This window comes from Macaca nemestrina, chromosome 2 (genome assembly GCF_043159975.1).
Source record: "Macaca nemestrina isolate mMacNem1 chromosome 2, mMacNem.hap1, whole genome shotgun sequence".
NCBI lineage: Eukaryota > Metazoa > Chordata > Mammalia > Primates > Cercopithecidae > Macaca > Macaca nemestrina.
The window spans coordinates 154088978-154115733 of record NC_092126.1 but is presented as its reverse complement, the minus strand read 5'-3'; the positions used below and the strand labels follow the sequence as shown (position 1 = coordinate 154115733).

Here is a 26756-nt window from a genome sequence, read left to right as displayed (position 1 = left end):
AGGAAAAAGTACAAATAATCTATAAATATCTCCATGTCTACAGACATTCCCAACTACCCTAAATATTACTTTTTTACTCCCATGAGTAATTACTTATCTCAAAATGAAGGTGAGGAAAGGTATCCAGCTTTCCTCGGAAGTCTATAATTTTCAAATGCTTTTTGAAATAAAGATACATAAATACTATCATTGAAGTATATAAATCAGATATACACTATCAAAACAAATAGTTAATAACCAATGGAGAGAAGGAAAGAGGCAGCATGAAACTGAAACACACTGCATTAGACAATTCAGTTAACCCTCACTGATGTAGAAGTACTTCAGACAAGGGTTGTGACAACTTCAGGAGTTGATAATAGAATGTCCCCAAAGAGCCTAAGTGTCTGCAATGGCAAGAGTCATGAAATATCAGGTAAAATACCGTGAAATTCCACCTAATCTCACCCCCAATAGAAAAATATCACATCAAGACCAGTCTGGGCAACACAGGGACACCCTGTCTCTACAAAAAAAAAATTTTAAGTGGCCAGGTGTGGTGGCACGCACCTGTGGTGCCAGCTGCTCAAGAGGCTGAGGTGCAAGGTTTGAGCGAGCTGGAGAGGTACAGGCTGCAGCGAGCCGTGATCACATCACTGCACTTCAACCTGGGCAATGAAGTGAGACTCTGTCTCAAAAAAAGAAAAAGAAAAAAAAAAAGAAAAACATCAAACATCATGTGAGATATGTGGGGGGAAAAAAAAAGGTCAGAGTCTCACAAATACTTTAGTATTTGGCAGCCAAAAGGGGTTGGGGGAAAAATTCTATTTTGGGCTGGGCATGGTGACTCACTACTATAATCCCAGCACTTTGGGAGGCCAAGGCAGGCGGATCACTTCAGCTGGGCACAGTGGCACATGCCTGTTGTCCCAGCTTCTCAGGAGGCTGAGGTGGGAGGATCCATTGAACCCAGGAGATAGAGGCTGCAGGGAGCTATGATTACCCTACTTATAGAAGTGAAGTCTTAGCCATGTTTTTCAGATTTTAAAAACCTATCCAATTTATGCTTTCTCCTTCCCTGTAGGTCATTTGAAATGGTTTTGAAGGTAATACATACTTTATGCTTTGCTACACTGAAAATTTATTCAACAGTTCTATTCTTAGTTATTTCTTTCTTGTGCTTCTATTTCATAAGGAGCAACATTTTTCCAACCACCTACTAAGGGAATTTGTGATTTAGCAACATCTTTTACCAACCAGTCATTCACACTCAAAACAAATCTTTCTCTTGACCTCTTTGTTTTATAAGACATTACTAACCCAGTAGGAGGAAACCCAAAAGTTAAAACAAAAATAAGAAAGATATAATCAAGTTCGGTAGACATTGAAGAATGCTGGCCAGGCATAATGGCTCATGCCTATAATCCCAGCACTTTGGGACGCTGAGGCAGGAGGATCACTTGAGCCCAGGAGTTCAAGACCAGCCTGTGCAACACAGCAAGACCTCAATCTCTACTAAAAAAAAAAAAAAAGAAGAAGAAAAAGAAGAAAAAAAAAAGGCAGGAGGATCACTTGAGCCCAGGAGTTCTGGCCTGCAATGAACTATGATCACACCACTGTACCTTGTCCTGGGTAACACAGCAAGATCCTGTCGTTCATTCATTCACACATACATAATTTTGAAAACAGAATGCTCTCTCCTCAGTCATGAAAATTGTTTTATTAAACTTCCTATGTTTACTGTAATCAGAAGCAGCCAAAGAAAAAGGACCTTACAAAAGTATGGTAAATAAAAAAAAAAAACAGGTAGTTACAGTGCCTTGGCTCAAACAGATGCTGAATAAACGTTATGTGAACTAATGAGCAAGCAAACATGTGACTACGGAATAAGAGAGAGTTACATTAAAGTCAGAAATATGGTCAAGTTAGAGTGTCCAGTGAAGGGATAATAATTCAGAAATTTGTTTCACAGATTATATTTTATTTAAGCATACTTACTCCCTGACTTTTAAAAGTTTAAGTCATATGCTCCTAATAGTGCTTAGAAATCTATTGCAAGAAATTAGTTCTCCAAGTACATACAACGTACTCTTCTTCTTAAGTTTGGCTTCATTCATTAAACCAAATTATTTTGAGATCCATCTAGGTTGTTGACAGTATCAACTGTTCTTTTTCTTGCCGAGTAGTATTCCATTGTATAAATACACCAAATTTGTTTATCCATACACTTGACGGATATGTGAGCTGTTTACAGTTTGTAGCTATTACCAATAAAGCTGCTGTGAATGTTTGTGTACAAGTCTTTTTTGTGGATATAGTTTCATTTTTCTTGAATAATTAGAAATGGAATGGATGAATCGTATGGCATCTTCACATTTACTCTGAAAGAAAATGCCCAATTGTCTTCCAAAGTAGTTGATCCATTTCACATTCCTATCCTCAGTGTATGGGAGTTCCAGATGCTCCTCCATTCTTGTCACCATGTGACTAATCCTATTCATTACAGCCATTCTAGGGAGCATGCAGTGGTATCTCATTATGGTTTAAATTTGTATTTCCCTAATGACTTATGAGTTTGAGCATCTTTTCATGTGCTTATTTGCCATTTATATTCTTTGATGAACTTTATTCAAATTGTTTTCCCCTTTTCTTAAGGGGTTGTCTTTCTATTCTTGAGTTACAATTCTTTGTATCTTCTAGATACACATCCTCTGTCAGATATATGTTCTGCAAATATTTTCTCCCAGCCCAAGGCCTACTTTTTCATTTTCTTAAAGGTCTCTTTCAAAGATTAAAAGTTTTTAAATTTGATGAAATCCAATTTAGTGATTTTTTTTCCTTCATACTTCATGCTTTTTGTGTCTTAAGAAATCTTTGCTGACCGGGCGCGGTGGCTCAAGCCTGTAATCCCAGCACTTTGGGAGGCCGAGACGGGTGGATCACGAGGTCAGGAGATCGAGACCATCCTGGATAACACGGTGAAACCCCGTCTCTACTAAAAAATACAAAAACTAGCCGGGCGAGGTGGCGGCCGCCTGTAGTCCCAGCTACTCGGGAGGCTGAGGCAGGAGAATGGCGTGAACCCGGGAGGCGGAGCTTGCAGTGAGCTGAGATCCGGCCATTGCACTCCAGCCTGGGCAGCAGAGCGAGACTCCGTCTCAAAAAAAAAAAAAAAAAAAAAAGAAATCTTTGCCTACCCCAAGGTCACTAAGATTTTCTCCTCTATTTTCTTTCTGACAAAAACTTTCTGGAGTTGTATGGTTTTAGCTCTTCAAGTTAGGCCTATGATTTATTTGAAGTTAATTTTTGTGTCTGGTGTGAGGTAAGGGTTGAGGTTCTTTGTGTGCTTATGAATCTCCAATTGTTCTAGGACCATCTGTTGAAAAGAGTGAATATATACAGGATAAAAATAACTCCACTTCCATTCTATTTAACCCCTTCTCCTAAAATAAGTCCCCTAGCTTAGATTACATGAACCATCATTATAAACATTCCCTCGCACACCCTTAGCTTCCTTGGCCTTCTCCTTTCCTTAAACAATTGGCAAAACCCCAATCCTGCCAATCTAACTCTGATTCCACACCTGAACCCTTACAGTTGAAAGTACACTGTACCGTTGAAAGTACAAGAAAATATACAAATCCGTGCCAACCAATGAAACTTTAAATTCATGTCCACTAACCTCAAATGAGCATTTGATTCTATTCTGTAATCTATGTTTCTCTAGTCTATTCACTCCCATATTCTCATGAAGGACTATTTCACACTTAACTCTCTTCAAATCTAATCCTCCCCTACCTTCATTCCTCTTATGACCTGACTTCCTACATCATAGAAATATTCTGCTACTATGGCTCGCTCCTCTACTAATCGTTGGTCCTTGAGTAAATTACTCGATTTCCAAAATGGAGATAAAAGTATTGCCCATTCTATAATCTTATTGTAAAGAACAAATGACACAATATATACATGGAAGGCACTTAATATACAATCTGGCACAAAAGAATACTAAGAGCTACTTTAACTTTTTCTTACTGCTACTACTACTATTAAACATGTATCACATCATGATCATAAAGTAAATTTAACAGAGCAAGATTTAATAAAGATTAGACTAGTGCGCTTATTTGTTAAGTATCTCTACATCGGCTGGATGCAGTGGCTCACACCTGTAATCCCAACACTTTGGGAGGCCCAGGTGGGCAGATCACCCGAGGTCCGGAGTTCGAGACCAGCTTGGCCAACATGGTGAAACCCCACCTCTAATAAAAGTACAAAAAGCTGGGTGTGGTAGCTCTTGCCTGTAATCTCAGCTACTTGGGAGGCTGAGGCATGAGAATCACTTGAACCCAAGAGGCAGATGGTGCAGTGAGCAGAGATCGTACCACTGCACTCCAACCTGGGCAACAGAGCGAGACTCTTTCTCAAAAAAAAAAAAAAAAAAGGATCTCAGCTGGGCGTGGTGGCTCACACCTGTAATCCCAGCACTTTGGGAGGCCGAGGCGGGCGGATCACGAGGTCAGGAGATCGAGACCATCCTGGCTAACAAGGTGAAACCCTGTCTCAACTAAAAAAATACAAAAAATTAGCCAGGGGTGGCGGCGGGCACCTGTAGTCCCAGCTACTCATAGGAGGCTGAGGCAAGAGAATGGCATGAACTCAGGAGGCAGAGCTTGCAGTGAGCCAAGATCACGCCACTGTACTCCAGCCTGGGTGACAGAGCAAGACCCCGTCTCAAAAAAAAAAAAAAAAGGTATCTCTACATACACGCACACATACATATATACATGGTATATATGTATGTGTGTGCATCCACTGAAGGGGACTACATTTAATTCAAGATTATAAATTATATTTCTTTCTTTTTTTTACTTTTTATGCATAAATTTATTTTAAACTTTTATTTTAGGTTCAGCATTACATGAGCAGGTTTGTTGTGAATTCTATTTCAATTAACATTTAGATTAGGTATCATTTGAAAACTCTTAGTATTTTATCAACATGTCTGCATTTCTTTCTTAAGATACAAAATCTGTAGGAGTCTAAATCCTGATAGAAAAAAAATGGGGAAGGATACTACCACCTCCATCAATTCATGTTCTTCTACCTATACTGTTCAAATATGGAAGGTCCTATTCTCTTCCATCCTTTCAAACAATTCAACTAAACAAATAGTTAAGTGCCTTTGAAAGGAGCTGGGCACATTCCTCAGCCCCGGGCTCAAAACTCCCTGAGCCTAGCACAAACACATCCCATCCTCCCATCCCACCACCATATATCTCTCAAACTCCCTGAGCTCAGTACAAACACCACCTGGAAAGTCTCCGATAAGGAGACAGCCGTTCAAGGTTACTGAAAGCGCAGGAGCCAAAAGAATTTCTTTGTTCCCCTACAACTTTCGGGCTATAAAAAGCAAACGCTCGCATTGTTCGGGGCCCTCTTGTATACTGTGTAAAGGAGGGACCAAGTTCGAACTTGTAGTAAAGATCCTTGCCGCTTGGCTTTGACTCTGGACTCTGGTGGTCTTCTTTGGGGAACAAACAGTCTGGGCATAACACCTTAAAAATGCAAGACATTACACTATTTCAGCTGGGTCAATAAAAATTAGAAAAGAATCTTAGTTTTTTTCTCTATGCTTTCCTGAAACCAGAAGATTATTTTATACCCAACACACTGATATTAACAGTATCTATTTACGCCAGACCTATGACATAGATATTTAATTTCACATTCTCTCTTCCTACCACAGAGTCCCTTCTGTGAAATAACTTGCATCCAAAATATTAGAATTTGCCTGCTGAGCTCAGGAAAAGGCTTAATCTCTGAAACACATTCACAGAAGATTAAACCAGTAAATTTACAACCTGTTCAACAGTGGGGCTTCTCTGAGTTTTTCTTCCCCAGCAATCTATACAACAGTTTTCCAAACAATAGTTGTGGAGACCAGCTTGGTTGGGGAGACCCTAACCCAGCGAAGCTAGAGGAATTAAAGACACACACACAGAAATATAGAGGTGTGAAGTGGGAAATCAGGGGTCTCACAGCCTTCAGAGCTAAGAGCCCCGAACAGAGATTTACCCATGTATTTATTAACAGCAAGCCAGTCATTAGCATTGTTTCTATAGATATTAGACTAACTAAAAGTATCCCTTATAGGAAATGAAGGGATGGGCCAAAATAAAGGGATGGGATCGGCGAGTTATCCGCAGCAGGAGCATGTCCTTAAGGCACAGATCGCTCATGCTATTGTTTGTGGTTTAAGAATGCCTTTAAGCAGTTTTCCACCCTGGGTGGGCCAGGTGTTCCTTGCCCTCTTTCTGGCACGGGGTTACAGTCATCATGAACATGTCACAGTGCTGCAGAGATTTTGTTTATGGCCTGTTTTGGGGCCAGTTTATGGCCAGATTTTGGGGGACCTATTCCCAACAAATAGTCATAATGTATTCATTCCCAGGGTTACCACTCAGAAGCACATAAATAAATCAGTACACAGCCAGAGCTATCCAAACATGTTTTGACAGATCCAGGCCAACCAACTGCAGAGCTTCTGAATATGCACACCCCACAGGCCTAGGTAGCACCAGCCTTTGGCTCCAGTGTATACTCCTTTCCTTCCCTTAGGCTTAGTTCTAGCTTTTGAGGAAAGAAAAATAAAGCCGTCAGTTGAGTGGATGAGACTTCCAGCAGGGTAAAAAGAAAGACTGTCACATAAATCCCTTCAAAAAAACATTTGCTTAGTAAAAAGGCAAGCAACTTAGTTATTAAAGACAATGTAACAAAAATTCAGTCTATTTTAATTTTCAAAGATTAAAAGAGTAAGAAAATATTCAGATATGATATTTTAATCAAATTATAAACCACAAACATTAGGATGGCTACTATAAGGAAAACAGAAAGTTTAGTGTTGGTAATGATGTGCAGAAATTGGAATCTTTGTGCATTGCTGATGGGAATGTAAAATGGTACAGCCACTGTGGAAAATAGTATGGTGGTTCCCAAAAAATTAAAATTAGAATTATCACCTAATCTAGCAATTCTACTTCTCGGTACATATACAAAATAATTCAAAGCAAGGCCTCAAAGAGATACCCATACACCCTCACAGCAGTATAGATGAATAGGCAAAATGCAGCATATACATACCACGGAATGTCATTCAGCCTTAAAAGGGAAAAAAATTGCCGGGCGCGGTGGCTCACGCCCATAATCCCAGCACTTTGGGAGACTGAGGCAGGAGGATTGCTTAAACTAAGGAGTTCAAGGCCAGCCTGGGCAACATAATAAGACCTTGTCTCCACTAAAAATTCAAGAAAAATTAGCCAGGTGTGGTTGCACAGGCCTGTAGTCCCAGCTACTTGGGAGGCTGAGGCAGGAGGATTGTTTGAGCCTGGAAAGTCAATCTGCAGTGAACCCTGATTGTGCCACTGTACTCCAACCTGGGCAACAGCATGAGACCCTGCCTGAAAAAAGAAAAAACAAAGTGGTGACCAGGTGCAGTGTCTCATGCCTGTAATCTCAATACTCCAGGAGGCTGAGGGAAGTGGATCATTTGAGGTCAGGAGTTCGAGATCAGCCTGGCCAAAATGGTAAGACATTGTCTCTACTCAAAATACAAAAATTAGTTGGATGCGGTGGCACGCACCTGTAATCCCAGCTACTCAGAAGTCCAAGGTAGGAGAATTGCTTGAACCTGGGAGGCAGAAGTTGCAGTGAGCCAAGATCACGCCACTGCACTCCAGCCTGGGTGACAGAGTGAGACTCCGTCTCAAAGAAAAAAAAAAAAAAAAAAAGGAAGAAAATTCTGCAGTATACAACAACGTAGATGAACCTTGAGGACAGACATTATGCTAATAAAATAAGCCAACCACAAAGAGAGAGTTTTGGTTTTACAAGACAAAAAGAGCTATACAGATGGCTGGTCCTGATGGTTACACATTATGAATATATTTAATACCACTCAACCGTGCCCTTAAAAATGGTTGAGATGGTAAATTTTATGTTATGTGTTACCCCAATTTTAAAAACTGAAGAAAAGAGTTTTTAAAAAAATCATAAACCAGCTAGCATAAAGAACAATACAGCTCAAGGCCAAACAATGCCTATTTTGTTTTCAATTTTTAACTTTCTGTCCATGTTGACACTATTAGATGACACATTTCTGAGTAGTGAGGTCATTTTGGTCTTAACATTTTATAAAATTCTAGAACAAAAATAGAAGGCTTATGGGAAGAGAGGAGATTATTGGTAGGAGGAGTATATTATTAACCACTCCAAGTGTCCATTAATAATGCATCCTTAATTATTTGCCAACACACAAGAAACATGGGCAAGGAAACAGCATTTCTGGGAAGCACTACAATTACTGATTCAATCATTCATAAAGTATTTTTTAGTACCTATTCTTTGGTTAAAACTGGGGTACACTGAGCTATGATTGTGCCACTGCACTCTAGCCTGGGCAACAGAGCAAGACCTTGTTGCTCAAAAAAAAGAAAAGAAAAAAAAAACACACACAAAAAACTGTAGCATACACTGCAGTATATAAACAAATACAAAAATCTAAAGGATAGGGATAGTACCTGTAAGCATACCCCTATGAAAAATCAGTTTCTACATATGTATTTACTGGTATCTTAAAAATAAAATGGCCAGGCATGATGGCTCACACCTGTAATTCCAGCCCTTTAGAAGGCCAAGGCAAGAGGATTGCTTGAGCCCAGGAGTTCAAGACCAGCCTAGGGAACAGTAAGGCCCTGCCTCCACTAAAAAATAAACTTAAAAAAATTAGCCAGGCATGGTGACACACACCTGTAGTCCTAGCTACTAAGGAGGCTAAGGCAAGAGGATTGCTTGAGCCCAGGAGGTCTAGGCTGCAGTGAGCTATGATTGAGCCACTGCATTCCAGCTTGGGCAACAGAGTGAATATGCACACCCCACCTCAAAAATAAAAATCAATAAAATAATATCAAACTAAACAAAATAAGAGGATATATCTGAATCTAAGCAATGCATTATCTCCTCTTTTTGGCTGCCATCAAAACATACCTGAAGATTGATACATCTAAAACCTAAATCATGATCTTCCCCTAAAAAAAAAAAAAAAAAAAAAAAAAAAAACCTGTCTTCCTTCAGCATTCCTTTTGTCAGTGAAGAGCACTAAGTTACTTAAATCAGAAATCTAGGACTCCTCTCTTCTCCACTTCATATTCTACCCATCATCAAGTTCTGCTGACTATATCTTCTAAATATTCTTAAATTAATGCCTTTCTATCCTCTTCACCAACACAACTCTTAAGTGAGTCATCCTTACCTATCACATGGACAACTAAATTCCTAACCAATACCCCTACATCCACTCTGGTACCCCTTCGAGCCATTCTTTGCATTTCAGTCGAGTGTTCTTATCAAAAAAGCAAATCTGCTAGGTGTAGTGGCTCACATCCCAGCACTTTGTGAGGCTGAGGTGGGTGGATCACTTGAGGTCATGAGTTCAAGACCAGCCTGGTCAACATGGTGAAACCCCGTCTCTACCCAAAATACAAAACTTAGCCTGGCGTCATGGCACACAACTGTAATCCCAGCTACTTAGGAGGCTGAGATAGCAGAATCGCTCGAACCTGGGAGGCAGAAGTTACAGTGAGCCGAGATCACGCCACCACACTCCAGCCTGGGCAACAGAGTGAGACTCCATCTCAAAAAAAAAAAAAAAAGAGAAAATCTGACTGTGTCCTTTCTTGCTCAAAAACCCTTTAATGGCTGCTTATTCCTCTTAGGATACTTAGAAAAATGTCAAAAACTTCTTAACATGACCTATAAAAAACTTAACAAGGATAGGCCTCTCTCTTCACTTCAAACCATGATCTTTTTCTCTCTAACTCTCACTGCTTAAGCCACGCTAGCCTTAATTAGGTCTTTCATTTCACCATTCTCACTTCTACCACACGGCCTCTGCACTTGCTGTTTCTTCTGTCTGGACAACCATCTCCCACCTCTTTCTTTGCCAAGTTAACATCTACTCCTCCTTCAGATCATAGCACAAGTATCATTTATTGAGGATGCCTTTTCTAATCTGGTCAAATCTCACTAATGTAAGTATTACCCAATACCTACTCTTATGCCACCGTCACAGGTGTAATTTAAACACTTAATTTAACATTTCTGTCTTCTCCGCCAGACCCTAAGTTCCATGGGGGAAGGGTATCAGAGCAGTTTTTGCTCCACATAATATCCCATTGCCTAGGTGACCCAATAAAAAGGTGTTGCGTGAATGAACAAATGCATGAACCATGCTCAAGAATCATCAGATATGGTCCAGACTGCCTAAGTCAAAGTTCAGTTGCCGGCAATCACAAAACATTCACCACTAGGTCAAACTCCTATCACCATGATCTTCACCATACTAAATTTTCTTTGTCAAGGTCCCTTTAGCTAAGATAATGAAGTTTACTTAGGACAGGTCTTCTTCTGGTGGCTTCCTATTTACATGAAGAAACCATCAAAAACTCAAACTCCATTGAATAAAATAAAGCAATCTAAGAATGTCTGATTGTAGCTTTCATAACAAAACTATAAATTAGTTTTTTGAGTTTTTCTTAACACCTTGTTGAGTTTTTCTTAATATCTCATTTTCTTAATATTTCATGTCAAGTCCCAAAGCAAAGACAAATCATTCCTGGTTTGTCTTGAAATCTGAATCTCTTACTCAACTTATCCCAAGATAAATCACTAAAAATAAAACTCTACCAAAAAATAACATTTAAAGAAGTTAAAGTCTCTAGACACCTAAAAAATCAAAAGAAAAAAAAAACTCAGCAGAAAAAGGAGAAGAAATGAGGGCAACGTTTGGATGAAAAACCCTCTTTGACCACACAAAACAAGAAACACATCTTCCCCATGAATTCTGGCAAGGTAAATTCTCAGCCTCATTCACAAAATTCTTGGATAGCTTCCTTGGCCTAAAAACAACAACAACAACAAAAAAAACCCACATGATTTCACAGTGACTATTCTAAAGCCTGAGTATGGATATGGTTGTCTAGGGAAATTGCCCATTTTGATGGTAAGCAAACAGTTCTCAATGATGTTTCAATAATTTTTCTTAAGTCATAAAAATAGTAGATATTTAATTCATTTTTTAAAAAGGTAAATGAATGGAAAATGTAGCTCCTGTTTTAAACAGAAGCTGCAGTATCACAAATTAGAGATTTAGGAAAAGATAAACATTTCTAGAGAAGTAACGAGAGTTAAAGAAAACACTGGTTCTTCAGATTCCAAAATGGCCAAATGACTTAGCAAAAAAGTTTAGTAATACTATACCAATGTCAATTTCCTGGTTTCGATATTATACTACAGTTACATAAGATGCCAACACTGGGGGAAGCTAGGGGAAGGATTCAAGGGACTCTGTGCTATTTTTGCAACTTTCTGTCAATCTACAATCATTTCAAAATAAAGTTTTAAAAAAATATTAGTGGGGAATATTCAGGATAATACAACTGTAATTTTAAGTAGTGTGTAGCACTTTCCCGAGCACTATGAATCATTCTAGTGAATTTCTGAACCTGAATGGATCATGGGAACTCCTGCATAGGTAGCCAGTGGTCAGGAGCACAGGTAGCGAAGGGACCTCCAAATTTGTGGCTGGTGTCTTAAGTGAGGATAGTCTTGTGGGGGACTGTGACCTTAACCTACAAAGTCTATGTTAACTCCCAGTAGTGTCAGAATTCCATTGCAACAACTTCCAGGAAATCTACTATCAGTATTTCTTTTTTCAAAAACATTGCTCTAGGACCTACAATTCAGGTTTTCTAAGTTCCAAATTCAAAACTATGAATCAACGAATAATGCATTAAATGTCAAACGGGATTTCAAACACTTATGAGCAACGAAAAACAACAGTTAAGAAAGTTAAGAATTGGTTCTCAAAATAAAACAATGTTATACAATGTCATGAATTTCTCCAATAAAGATTAAGTGGCCTTGGGCTTTCAAGTTTTAACTCCGGTCCAATCTCCAATGAAATTACCTAACTTTCCTCCTCAACTAGCTGATTCACTAAATTAGAAAAACATGTAGATAAGGTACTTCTGTCTCTGAGTGAAGAAATTCTTTTAGGGAGTCTAAAAAGAAGAGTGAATGGGTTGTGCCTAAACCTTATTAACCTCAATAGGGATGGCAACAGGTTCAAGAGGCCAACGAAGAGACCCAGAATCAGCACATGAGACACGGGATTTTTTTTTTTTTTTTGAGACATAATCTTGCTCCCTCACCTACGCTGGAGTGTAATGGCACGATCTCGGCTCACTGCAACCTCTGCCTCCCAGGTTCAGGCAATTCCCCTGCCTCAGCCCCCCAAGTAGCTGGGACTACAGGCATATGCCACCAAACCTGGCTAATTTTTTTTGTATTTTTAGTAGAGGGGGGGGGTTTCACTATGTTGGTCAGGCTGGTCTCGAACTCCTGACCTCAAGTGATCCACCCACCTCAGCCTCCCAAAGTGCTGGGATTACAGGCATGAGCCACCACACCCAGATAAAACATGGGATTTTATTAGGGGCTTACCTACAGGGGAGAGAGTCATGTAGCATGGGCTGGACAGAAGAACCTCCTTACATACAGCCCAGTGGCAGCAGGCTGGACAAGACATCCACCTTAACTACAGTGCAGTGATGGCAGGCTGGACAACATATCTATACTGCCCAGTGGCAGCGGACTGGGCAGAAAAACCACAACTGCTTGCAAACAGCATGCAGTTTATATAGCTTTTTCACTTAAAACCCTCCCCTTAAGGACCTCCACCTGACAACCTTCATTTACCCCAAAACTCAGGGTCTTGATCCCCTATACAGGCCGATCCCCTGTACAACCGATGTTCCACGTAATGGAATGGGGCCCAGATGTTCCTCACAGACAAGGGTTGGCCACTCCCAGATTCCCTAGCTCAAAACACACATTCAGGTATGTCTGCCAAACAAGGTTATTCCAAGGGTATGCTTAAATTACTGACATCAGGTGTATTTACAGAGTATACAAAATTAAGTCTCAGAATCTGTAGTAATACCAATCTTAGCTAGCCAAAAGAAAATTTAGCTGTCAATACTAAAAAAGTGCAGTATGTATAGTGGCCAAGACTAGCACATTGATAGTGGATGTAAACTAAAAAATAAGTTTTTGAGAGAAGGTCTCGGTCTGTCACTTAGGCTGAAGTGCACTGGAGTGACTGCTCATTGCAACCTCTGCCTCCCAGGCTTCAAGTGATCCTCCCACCTCAGCCTCTCAAGTAGCTGGGACTACAGATGTGCGCCACCACATCTGGCTAATTTTTGTATTTTTTGTAGAGATGGAGTTTCGTCATGTTGCACTCAAATGATCGCCAACTGCACTCAAATGATCCACCTAACTCAGCCTCCCAAAGTGCTGGGATTACTGACATGAGCCACTGTGCCCGGCCTTAATGTAATTTCTTGATTCTAGACCTCATCAACTGATTAAAAGGCATACCTTTAATAACAGCCTTTTGAAGAGAAATACTACCATATTAGGCCGGGCGCGGTGGCTCAAGCCTGTAATCCCAGCACTTTGGGAGGCCGAGACGGGTGGATCACGAGGTCAGGAGATCGAGACCATCCTGGATAACACGGTGAAACCCCGTCTCTACTAAGAAATACAAAAAAACTAGCCGGGCAAGGTGGCGGGCGCCTGTAGTCCCAGCTACTCGGGAGGCTGAGGCCGGAGAATGGCGTGAACCCGGGAGGCGGAGCTTGCAGTGAGCTGAGATCCGGCCACTGCACTCCAGCCTGGACTACAGAGCGAGACTCCGTCTCAAAAAAAAAAAAAAAAAAAAAAGAAATACTACCATATTAGATGCACACAATTTCAAAACTTAAAATGCAAAGAAGTATGCCTCTTATAATTGAGAAAATAGGGAATTTAGGAAACAACACCTAAATTGTTGTTTAGTTTGTCTAACCAACACCTATCATTTATTTATTCCAAATTTTTCTAACTCAGAGTTGAACAAAAACAATACTCCTGTGCTGTGTTAGCTTGCTTAGAAAAAAAAAAAAAAAAAGGGTGGGGGGGTGGTAGGGGGATGGGGTGATACATGGTGGCTCCTACCTGTAATTCCCAGCACTTTGGAGGCTGAGGCGGGTGGATTGCTTGAGCTCAGGTGTTTGAGACCGGCCTGGGCAACATGGTGAAACCCCGTCTCTACCAAAAACAGAACAAATTAGTCAGGCGTGGTGGCATGTGCCTGTGGTCCCAGCTACTCAGAAGGCTGAGGTGGGAGGATCACTTGAGCCCGGGAGGCGGAGGTTGCAATGAGCCGAGATGGTGCCACTGCACTCCAACCCTGTCTCAAAAAACAAACAAACAACAATAAGAAACACTACTCCTGAAACTTTACTTATCCCAAAAGTTACTGTGTCTTCCAGAGACATGAAGATAAAATTTACAGAGCCAGGTGTGGGTGCATGCCTATAGTTTCAGCTACTCTAGAGGTTGAGGCAGGAGGATTTCTTGAGACCAGCAGTTGCTGCAACATAGCAAGACCTTATGTCAAATAAATAAAATTTACAATAACTTTTTGCTAAAAGCATACAGAAGTTAATTTTTTGCAAAGATATAGTAATGCAATATATGAAGCATAACCATAACAGAGTGCTTGAGCTCTGCACTAAAGAAAAAGTTTTAAAGCATTGCAGCACACCAACCACCACAACCAATTTGCTAACCCTTAATTTCCTCACAGGTTACAATAGTACCTATTCTCGGAGTCATTGTGAGAATTAAGTGTAAAGTGCTTAAAACAGGACCTGCTATGCAATAAGTACAGTATAGGTATTAGCCTTTAAAAAAAAAAAAAAAAAAAAAAAAAAAACTTTCTTAAAAGAACGTGTTAAAGGAAATGCCCGGCACCTGTGTAGGCAAATGGCGGCAGCATCTTAAATCTCACTCTGAATGACACTGCAGGTGTTTCTCATGACCCTAGACACAACAACCTTAACATCTATGAGGGAGGTTCTTGTCACTCAGTTTTCTGCTTGATCTGACAATTGAAAAGAAAATAACCAACTAAGTCTAATTATAAACAAAACATACAGGAAGCAGAAAGAATCAATAATTAAAGAGAAAAGCTAATATGAAACTACTATTCTTCATAGATTTAGATACCTCTTTTTATATATAACCTTGCATTTGTATAGTACTTTGTACTGTCCAAGTAACTTTTTTTTTTTTTTTTTGAGATGGAGTCACCCAGGCTGGAGTGCAGTGATGCGATTGTACCTCATTGCAAGTTCCGCCTCCCAAGTTCACGTCATTCTCCTGCCTCACCCTGCCGAGTAGCTGGGACTACAGGTACCCACCACTAGGCCTGGCTAATTTTTTGTATTTTTTTAGTAGAAACAGGGTTTCACCGTGTTAGCCAGGATGGTCTCAATCTCCTGACCTCGTGATCCACCTCCCTCGGCCTCCCAAAGTGCTGGGATTACAGGTGTGAGCCACTGCACCCGGCCATGTCCAAGTAACTCTTAACACATTATCTCAATTGATCCTCACAATAATCCTGTGAGGTACTTGCTGTTATTTCACATTTTACAGATGAGAAAAATGAGCCTAAATGGCATGCTGAAGGTCACATAGCCAGCAGGCAGAAAAGCTGGAACTTACACTCTTGACTACTCTACCACAGGTGTCCCTCTAAATGAAGGGAAGTTTTACAATGCTAACACAACTTTCTGAACACCATCCTCCATATCGCAGCAAACTATTAAAACAGCTTCAAGACATACTGAAAAATTAGAAACAGTCACAGAATTACAGGAACCTTAAAGATCATTTCTAGTATAATTTCCCATTTTACATATTTTTTGGTTTTTTTTTTGAGACGGTGTCACTCTGTCACTCAGGCTGGAGTGCAGTGGCACAATCTCAGCTCACCGCAACCTCTGCTTCCTGGACTCTAGTGAGCCTCCCACCTCAGCCTCCTGAGTAGCTAGAACCACAGGTGCATGCCACCACGTCCAGCTAATTTTTTGTATTTTTGGTAGAGACAGGGTTTTGTCAGGTTGCCCAGGCTGGTCTCAAGTTCCTGAGCTCAAGCAATCCACCCGCCTCAGCCTCCCAAAGTGCTGGAATTACAGGCATGAGCCACTGCACATGGCCATTATTTTTTCTTATAAAATGTTTTCTGTACTCAGGATCAAAAAAAATTTTTTTTCAGTGTCCTCACATTTTAACATCTGCAAGCACATATGAAGATCAAGAAGCTGAGAAAATAAAAGGATTAAAACGTACAAACCCTGAATATGTTTTGCCTGACTTCCCCCTGATCCCCAACATATTTGCTGGAAAAAACACTTTCTTATTTATAGGCATAGGTCAAATTTAAGATTTCTTCCGATAGTTTTAATAACTTTTCATTTTAAATAAGTGATTATCTCAGATTATCTATAAAATGTGTTTTTTATTACTGCTTCTCAAACTGTTGAAGCAATTAATATAAACATAGTACATGATAAACTAATAGAAAAATAATATGAAGGAACAAAAAGAATCTTATAGGCTATAGTTAAAAATTCTCAAGATTTTGACTTGCTTATATATAATTTCCTTCATTTTGACACAAACATTGCAAAATTCTCAATCTACTCCAATAACCACACGTAAATCTTACTCAAGGAGAAAAATGTGGTATCTCAAAGTCACATTCCTTTTCACTATAGAAACATTTTTTAAATATGTAGAAGTTTTTATTGCTTAAACTTAAACACATAAGTCACTATGAAGCAAACACAGAAAGACAAATGACTGAAGTATGAGATAAACTATAAAAAATGAATTCAGGCTGGGTGTGATAGCTCACACCTGTTATCCCAGCACTTTGTTTTGGGATGCTGAGGTAGGAGGATCACTTGAGGCCAGGAGGTTGAGAACAGCCTGGGCAACATAGCAAGACCCCATCTCTACAAAAAATACAACAATTAGGTGGGCATGGTGGCATGTCCCTATAGTCCCAACTACTTGGGAGGGTGAGGTGGGAGGATTGCTTGAGCCTGGCAAGCCAAGGCTGCAGTGAGCCATGATCTCACCACTGCACTCCAGCCTGGGCAACAGAGAGAAACCCTGTCTCAAAACACACACACACACACACACACACACACACACACACACACACACACACACGTATATACATGAATTCATGGTCTAGGAAATCTACCTTTTGACTTTCTTGTTCTAATTTGATATGGCCTCTCTTCTGTTCTCTGCCTAAAAAATAAACATATCTAGGACTCTGCTCAATTAATGGTTCCCTCTTCATAGTGCCTGACATGGGGCTCAGTAAATATATGTTTAAACTTAAAAATTTCCCAGTAATCACTAGCATACCATAATGTAGCCTCCATGACTAGGAAGCTACATGGCAACTTATCTCACTACATCAGTGTAATTGTATAATTTTTGATCTATCAATCGCCAATGATAACTGAAAAAACCTGTTTTGGGCACCAAAGCAAGGGTTTCATGACATAAAGCAAAGAAGAAAATGATTACTGATAGTTAGGCCGGGCGCGGTGGCTCAAGCCTGTAATCCCAGCACTTTGGGAGGCCGAGACGGGTGGATCACGAGGTCAGGAGATCGAGACCATCCTGGCTAACACGGTGAAACCCCGTCTCTACTAAAAAATACAAAAAACTAGCCGGGCGCGGTGGCGGGCGCCTGTAGTCCCAACTACTCGGGAGGCTGAGGCAGGAGAATGGCGTGAACCCGGAGGCGGAGCTTGCAGTGAGCTGAGATCCGGCCACTGCACTCCAGCCTGGGCGGCAGAGCGAGACTCCGTCTCAAAAAATAATAATAATAATAATTACTGATAGTTTATTTAATCTAACACAAATATTCAAAAATTTTAAAAATATACATGTTAAAGAGTTCAGGCTGGGCGCGGTGGCTCAAGCCTGTAATCCCAGCACTTTGGGAGGCCGAGACGGGTGGATCACGAGGTCAGGAGATCGAGACCATCCTGGCTAAAACGGTGAAACCCCGTCTCTACTAAAAAATACAAAAAACTAGCCGGGCGCGGTGGCGGGCGCCTGTAGTCCCAACTACTCGGGAGGCTGAGGCAGGAGAATGGCGTGAACCCGGAGGCGGAGCTTGCAGTGAGCTGAGATCCGGCCACTGCACTCCAGCCTGGGCGGCAGAGCGAGACTCCGTCTCAAAAAATAATAATAATAATAATAATAATTACTGATAGTTTATTTAATCTAACACAAATATTCAAAAATTTTAAAAATATACATGTTAAAGAGTTCAGGTTGGGCGCGGTGGCTCAAGCCTGTAATCCCAGCACTTTGGGAGGCCGAGATGGGCGGATCACGAGGTCAGGAGATCGAGACCATCCTGGCTAACACGGTGAAACCCCGTCTCTACTAAAAATACAAAAAACTAGCCGGGCGAGGTGGTGGACGCCTGTAGTCCCAGCTACTCGGGAGGCTGAGGCAGGAGAATGGCGTAAACCCGGGAGGTGGAGCTTGCAGTGAGCTGAGATCCAGCCACTGCACTCCAGCCTGGCCGACAGAGCAAGACTCCGTCTCAAAAAACAAAAAGAGTTCAATATTTTCCACCCTCTACCCTCAGGAATCAACTACTCCTTACTAAGAACCACCTACATATAAATATAGATGTTTCATACCTCAGTGTCAAAATCAAACTCAATAAAATATTAAGTGAGAGGAAATTTTTTTTTTAATAGAGATGGGGTCTCTATTGCCTAGGCTGGTCTCAAACTCCTGAGCTCAAGCAATCCTCCCACCTCAGCCTCCCAAAGTGCTGGGATTACAGGCATGAGCCACTGCGCCCAGCCCCTGAGTGGAAATTTATCCATAATATATTATGAAGTGTACAGGAGAGATGGGGTAGGGGGGAAACGGGTTAATAGTACATACATTACTATCAAGATACAAATATGTGTATATATGTATGTTTGCACCTGAGTCTACAGTGCACATCAAAATGTTACTATCACTGAAAATTATCAGAGAAATTATAACTTTCTGAATTATACTTATCTAAGCACTTTCCATAACAAACACATTACTTTTTTTTTTTTTTTTTTTTTGAGACGGAGTCTCGCCCTGTCACTCAGGCTGGAGTGCAGTGGTGCGATCTCAGCTCACTGCAACCTCTCCCTTCCCAGTTCAAAGGATTCTCCTGCCTCGACTCTGGACTAGCTGGAATTACAGGTGCCCGCCACCACACCCAGCTAATTTTTGTATTTTTAGTAGAGACGGGGTTTCACCATGTTGGCCAGGCTGGTCTCGATTTCCTGACTTTGTGATCCGCCCACCTTGACCTTCCAAAGTGCTGGGACTACAGGCGTAAGCCACCACACCCAGCCACTTTCACAATCCAAAGACAATAAAGCATTTACTCCACTAACCTAGGAACGTATGGACTATTCAGGATTTGAACAAACATGCTTTTCCATCTTTGTTTTCACATGAAGTAACAAAAGGGGGAAAAAAAACCGAATGTGGTTACTATGGGACTAAGACCTGCATGATATTCTTTTTTTTTTTTTTGAGACGGAGTCTCGCTGTGTCTCCCAGGCTGGAGTTCAGCGGCGCGATCTCGGCTCACTGTAAGCTCCGCCTCCCGGGTTCACGCCATTCTCCTGCCTCAGCCTCCGAGTAGCTGGGACTACAGGCGCCCGCCACCACGCCCAGCTAGTTTTTTGTATTTTTAGTAGAGACGGGGTTTCACCATGTTAGCCAGGATGGTCTCGATCTCCTGACCTCGTGATCCACCCGCCTCGGCCTCCCAAAGTGCTGGGATTACAGGCTTGAGCCACCGCGCCCGGCCCATGATATTCTTTTAGTGCTCTGAGAAATTGGAAGGAGAGTGAAGGTAAGCAGAAACACAAAATAATTATTAAAGAATTATTACCTACGGCAGCTGGGCACAGTGGCTCACGCCTGTAATTCCAGCACTTTGGAAGGCCGAGGCAGGCAGATCATGAGGTCAGGAGATCAAGACCATCTTGGCCAACATGGTGGAACCCCATCTCTACTAAAAATACAAAAATTAGCTGGGTGTGGTGGTGTGTACCTGTAGTCCCAGCTAGTTGGGAGGCTGAGGCAGGAGAATCGCTTAAACCCAGGAGGCAGAGGTTTCAGTGAGCCAAGATCGCACCACTGCACTCCAGCCTGGCGACAGAGCAAGACTCCATCTCAAAAAAAAAAAAAAAAAAAAGAAAGAATTATTACTTATGGCAAGAACCTTTCAAGTGATTTATAATCTCACTGTTAAAACAAGACTTTAAATATCATTAAGATTATAATTATATTCCCTATTAAAAAACAGGGAAAGAATTCAAATAAACATTTCTCCAAAGAAAATATCCAAATGGCCAATAGACACATTAAAAGATGCTCACCTTGTTAGTTATTAAGGAAATACAAATAAAACCACAATGAGGTACCATTTCACACCCACTAGGATAGCTAAAATCAAAGTATAACAAGTTAAGAGGAGTAGAAATTTTTTTTTTTTTTTTTTTGAGATGGAGTCTCGCTCTGTCGCCCAGGCTGGGGTGCAGTGGCCGGATCTCAGCTCACTGCAAGCTCCGCCTCCCGGGTTTAGCCATTCTCCTGCCTCAGCCTCCCGAGTAGCTGGGACTACAGGCGCCCACCACTTCGCCCGGCTAGTTTTTTGTATTTTTTAGTAGAGACGGGGTTTCACCGTGTTAGCCAGGATGGTCTCGATCTCCTGACCTCGTGATTCGCCCGTGTCGGCCTCCCAAAGTGCTAGGATTACAGGCTTGAGCCACCGCGCCCGGCCTAAGAGGAGTAGAAATTAGAACCCTCATACACTGCTGGTGGGAATGTAAAACGGCCCAAGCAGTTTGTTTTTGGAAAACAGCCTTACAGTTCCTCAAAATGTTAAACATAAAAGAGTTACCATATTTCCTAGCAATTCCATTTCTAGGTACATATGTATAGTTCACACAAAACCTTGTACATAAACGTTCGTAACAGCATTATTCAAAACGGCCAAAAAATGGAATCAATGTAAATGTTCATCAACTGATGAAAAGATAAACAAAACACGCTATATTCTCCATACAATGGAATCTTATTTGGCAATAAAAAAGAACAAAGTACTGACACATGCTACGACAACATGGATAAACCCTGAAATTATGCTAAGTGAAAGAAGCCAGTCACAAAAGACCACATATGGTATCATTCCATTTATATGAAGCATCCAGAATAGGCAAATCCTTAGGAACAGAACATAGATTAGAAGTTATGCAGGGATAGAGCAGGTGGGGTGGAAATGTGGAATGCCTGCTCAATGAGTACAGGGTTTCTTTTAGGGGTGATGAAAATGTTTTGGAATTAGGTTGTGGTGATGGTAGTACTGCTCTGTGAATACACTAAAAACCACTGAAATGCACACTAAGAAAAATGAAGTTTAAGGTATGTAAAATATATCTCAGAAAAGCTGTAAAGCAAAATGTTAATAGGAGAAATGGGTGCATGGCATATAGGTACTCTGTACTATCTGCAGTATTTCTGTAAATCCGAAACTTCTAAAATAAAAGGTGTATATACAAATTAGGAAACAAGACACATAATAAATAGCTAAAGTAAGGGATGAGCTAAAATAGCACCACAGAACTTTGAAAAGATTCACGCACAGTGTTTCAGATTTTAAAAGAGGTCTTGAATAAACATTAGATGGAAACAAATGAGGTTAGGCCTCATCCACAGGGTCACACATAGCACAGATAGGAGGAAAAATAGAATTCAAAGACCTGAAACAAGCTCATCACTCATCTGACCAAACAAGTTCCATTTTCTTACTTACATACAACTTTCCAAATAAATCTACTTTCTCACAACCCAAAAACTTTCAGAAAAGTCTATGCAGAAAAATATACACACGCTGGTAAACAACAGTGTCACTTTATCAATGTAAATCTAGTGCCTCCGCACCTTGGATTAGGATTTTATTAGGAAAGCATTTTAATACAATTTTGCCATATCCATTTCTAAAAGTCTAAAGGCCTTATTCTCTACAGCTAAGACATTGTTATCATAGAATTTAAGATTCAATTCTGGTGAAACCTAAAAGATGTCAAGATTTGTTTTCACTGTCTTCTCCATATGAATAATAAAGCACTCAAAGTGTTCAAAAAGAAGATACTGACTGGAAGGGGACATAGGGAATTAAATTACTAGGCGGATAAAAATGTCCTATACCTTTACTTTATTCATGGTTATACTGTACCCATACACTGTTGTATGCATATGTAAAAATCCATTAATCTATATATACATCTTTCAACTGTGGATCAAAAGATCTGGAAATTACACCTTAATTTTAAATAATGAATTTTTTAAGTGTTCCAACAAATTACCTTATTATCCCAAAGCATGTGATGTATGAATAAGATTTTGTTTTCTTTTAGTAAAAATAACCCAGCATGGAGAAGTAAAGCAGTTTGCTTTGGTACCTCAAAAATCAAAAGAAAAACAAGTCTCCCAACTCTGTTCTATAATCTAAACTTCATGCCTCACAGAGATTGAATCCTGAGATTCTACTGAGAAGGTGAAAAGAAAAAGGGGAAAAGGGCAGAATAAAAATAAGGGGAAAAAGAACAGAACCAATCCTCACTCAATAAGTCACCCAGAGAGGCCAGGCACAGTGCCTCAGCCTATAATCCCAGCACTTTGGGAGGCCGAGGCAGGCGGATCACCTGAGGTCAGGAGTTCGAGACCAGCCTGATCAACATGGTGAAATCCCGTCTCTACTAAAAATACAAAAATTAGCTGGGCATGGTGGCGTGCGCCTGTAATCTCAACTACTTAGGAGGTTGAGGCAGGAGAAGCGCTTGAATCCCGGAGGTGGAGGTTGCAGTGAGCCGAGATCACACCACTGTATTCCACCCTGGGCGACAGAGCGAGACTCTTATCTCAAGAAAAAAAAAAAAAAAAAAAAGGCATCCAGATAAGGCTAGAAAAAGAAAGAACCAAATCAACATCCTCTCCATCCCCAACATGCCCCAAATGCCATGTCCTTGTTCTCAAAAAAGAAAATTACTTTATCTAGAACTAGTTGTGAAACAATGCAAAGAATGCAAAAGAAGTTATCAGGTTCATGCTCTCTCTAAAAACGATCACAGTGCTACCACCTCTTGCATCCTTGTGCAGTTTTGTAAAAAGAATTCTAAGGCACTATACTTTTTACTATATTTTCCCTTTTTTTCACACATACACAGGTCTATAGCGAGGTTGGGAGCCCACATAGGCCTCAACAGATTGATACGAAGTATGGCTCTTATTTCAGCGACAAAATTTTAAAGCTGGACTAGGTCTGAGCAGTCAATAATCCTAAGATACTTGCCTAAAATCTCAAAGCTTAACAAGTGGCAGAGTCAAATCAAAGTTGAATCTAGCCTTCTATTCACCACACCACACTTACACCTATGCCCAATGAGAAACTAGACAGTAACTTATCTAAAGTGAAAATTGCACTCAGGAAAAAAATAGTTTATATTATCCAAATTCTCATACCCATCTGTTCCACAGCATCAGTCTTTTAATAAATTTATAAGAATTATAACTACTGGCTAGGCACGGTGGCTCACATCTATAATCCCAGCACTCTGGGAGGCTGAGGCAGCCAGATCACTTGAACCAAGTTCGAGACCAGCCTGGGCCACATGGCAAGACCCCATTTCTAGTGAAAATACAAAAAATCAGCCTGTAGGAGAATCATCCAAGCCGAGGAAATCAAGGCTGCAAAGAGCTGAGATCACGCCCTGCATTCCAGACTGGGTGATGGGAGTCAGATGCTGTCTCACAAAACAAAAAAATACAAAAAAGAATTTTAAATGTCAATTAGATTATGGTCAGTACCTTCTTTTTTTTCTGTAGTAAAATTCCCTTGGTAAACTGATTTAAGGACAAAAGGTTATTTGGTAAATAAAAAGTAAAGGCAAACAGAGGTGAATGGTTTTAAAGAATACGTTTGGCAACCAAAGACATTAATATAGTCATATATCCATTTGGCAAACTTTGAAATGCCTACTAGGTGTCCAGGCACTGTATTGGACCCAACAAACACAAAAGACAGGAGACTTTGGTCTACGTAGGGAAACACCACAAAGTGGTAAGAGCCATGATGGGAAACCTGGGGTGCTGAGGAAGCCCAGAGGAAGAGCATCTATCTTAATCTGGAGGGTCAAGAAGTCAGACTAGCCTCTTACACTCCCAATTAAGATTTGCTCCAGAAGGCTCAGGATTCTCATCATTCATTTTTTTTCCCCCCCTGTAGTGGGGCAAGGCGCAATCCGGGCTCACTGCAACCTCCACCTCCCAGGCTCAAGAGATCTTGCCACCTCAGCTCCCACTGGGAGTACAGGTACATGACACCACATCAATTTTTTTTTTTTTAATGGAGACGGGGTTTTGCCATGTTGCCCAGGCTGGTCTCAAACTCCTGGGCTCAAGTGATCCGCCTGCCTCAGACTCCCAAAGTGCTCGGATTACAGGCATGAGCCACCACTCCTGGCATCCTTGCACTTCTTAAAATAAGGATGTATTATGTTTATAACCAGAAAAAATATGGATGGCTATCAAAATAGCCCAAAGAGGATAGGGAGAAAATGATGAAAGCTTGAACTATAAGGTCTGTAAGAGCAGAAAATTGTCTTATTTACCACTATATCCCTAATTTCTTGTACAATGCCTGGCACATAATAGATGCTTAATAAATGTCAGAATAAATGAGTGAATGAGTGAATAGATGAACACTCTTAAGGCTCAATGGGGAAGATACATTTCAGAAGTAAAAAAGAAAGAAATTAAAGATAATCCCAAGTTTTGTAGACTGGTTGGCTAAATGAAGGATGAGCCATTAATAAAGATAAGTAAAACTAGAGGAGGTACAGGTTTATGGGAATGCAAAAATATCACTGCAAAATGCCAATGAATTTGGTAGAAGACACACTAGGTTTCAGGAACCAGCAGGACCTCAAAATGCAGATGTCCAGCAGGCATCTGGGTGCAAGAGAAGTGCAAGCTGAATGTGCAGATTTGAGTGTCATCTGCATGAAGCTTATATCAGAGATCACAGCTATCATATACCATAGTTTATGGACTCTCACTGCTCTTAATCAACAACAGAATAAGATATGCAGATCAAAATGGAATACACCCACTATTCTGGATGCCCTGACACCTAATCTGACGTTTATCCTACCAATTTCTAAACTTACGATTATGAAACAAATACACATTATGCTTTAGAGACTTCATCTCTCATTTGTTTCCTAATGGTATATAAAGACCCACAGCTATATACATACATACATACATATATATATATATATTTTTTTTTTTGAGACAGAGTTTTGCTCTTGTTGCCCAGGCTGGAGTGCACTGGCACAATCTCAGCTCGCTGCAACCTCTGCCTCCCAGGTTTAAGCAATTCTCCTGCCTCAGCCTCCCGAGTAGCTGGGATTACAGGCATGCGCCACCACGCCCAGCTAATTTTTTATTTTTAGAAGAGACAGTGTTTCTCCATGTTGGTCAGGCTGGTCTCGAACTCCTAACCTCAGGTGATCTGCCCGCCTTGGCCTCCCAAAGTGCTGACATTACAGGCGTGAGCCACCACTCCTGACCATATTTTATATTTTCGCTATTTGCTACAGACAGAAATCTTGGCTCATAGATCCAGGGAAGATAAGAAATTCAATACATTTGGCATTATTTACTATAAAGATACAAAATGTATATACCGGTTTTATTCACTAAAAACAGGCAAATTATCACAAAATAATGGTTTGTCACATGCTACTGATTTTTTAAAGTTCCTGTTTGAAACTTGAAACGCTTTTGAAAAAAAATGTCTTAGGAGACCATCCTTTATCAACAATATTTTTATAAATGTTTATTCTCACTATAGGACAGGAAAAGTTATTTTTTGATACCTGTTTCACCTAACTCCAAGATTACAACATCATAATCCTTCCAACTGTCCTCACCTACACAAGTCTCATCCTTGTCCAATTCATCCTATGAGTTAAAAAAAAAAACTTCTTCATTTCCTTTGTGGACTTTGAGAGGTAGAATTATCTTAAATTATCTTAAACTGACCTTACTCAAAACTAAGCTTGTCTCTAAAAGGTCAACAAATGGGTGGGGCTAGTCTCACAAACACAGAAACACAAATATACGATTCATGTATCTCCATGCTTTCATTCATGTTATTTTTCATACTTGCAACAACAGCCTTCTTCTTTTTTTTTTTTTTTTTTTTTTTTTTTTGAGACGGAGTCTCGTTCTGTCGCCCAGGCTGGAGTGCAGTGGCCAGATCTCAGCTCACTGCAAGCTCCGCCTCCCGGGTTCCCGCCATTCTCCTGCCTCAGCCTCCCGAGTAGCTGGGACCACAGGCGCCGCCACCTCACCCGGCTAATTTTTTTTGTGTGTTTTTAGTAGAGACGGGGTTTCGCCGTGTTAGCCAGGATGGTCTCGATCTCCTGACCTTGTGATCCGCCCGTCTCGGCCTCCCAAAGTGCTGGGATTACAGGCTTGAGCCACCGCGCCCGGCCAGCCTTCTTCTTCAACACTCCAAACAGAGAACACAGATGAAATCCTTCTGTAATCGCTTCAGCAGTCACCTATTCTCTTCCTTCTTTATATTTCCATAATACAAACCATATGGCCTTCAATAGCTAGTTTTGCAGTTTTCCTCTTTCCACACTGGT

General features: G+C 40.7%; 1 protein-coding gene across 8 annotated transcripts in view; it reads right to left on the bottom strand.

Annotated features, from left to right (window-relative positions):
* LOC105477766 (transmembrane and coiled-coil domain family 1) overlaps positions 1-26756 on the bottom strand; it is a 256327-nt gene that overhangs the window by 202071 nt on the left and 27500 nt on the right. The window contains exon 2 of one of the 8 annotated variants that reach the window (XM_071092264.1): positions 14098-14190. The exons of the other annotated variants lie outside the window; for them this stretch is intronic. The gene's annotated coding sequence lies outside the window, so the exon portion shown is untranslated. The remainder of the gene's footprint in view (positions 1-14097; positions 14191-26756) is intronic. 8 annotated transcript variants of the gene reach the window in all.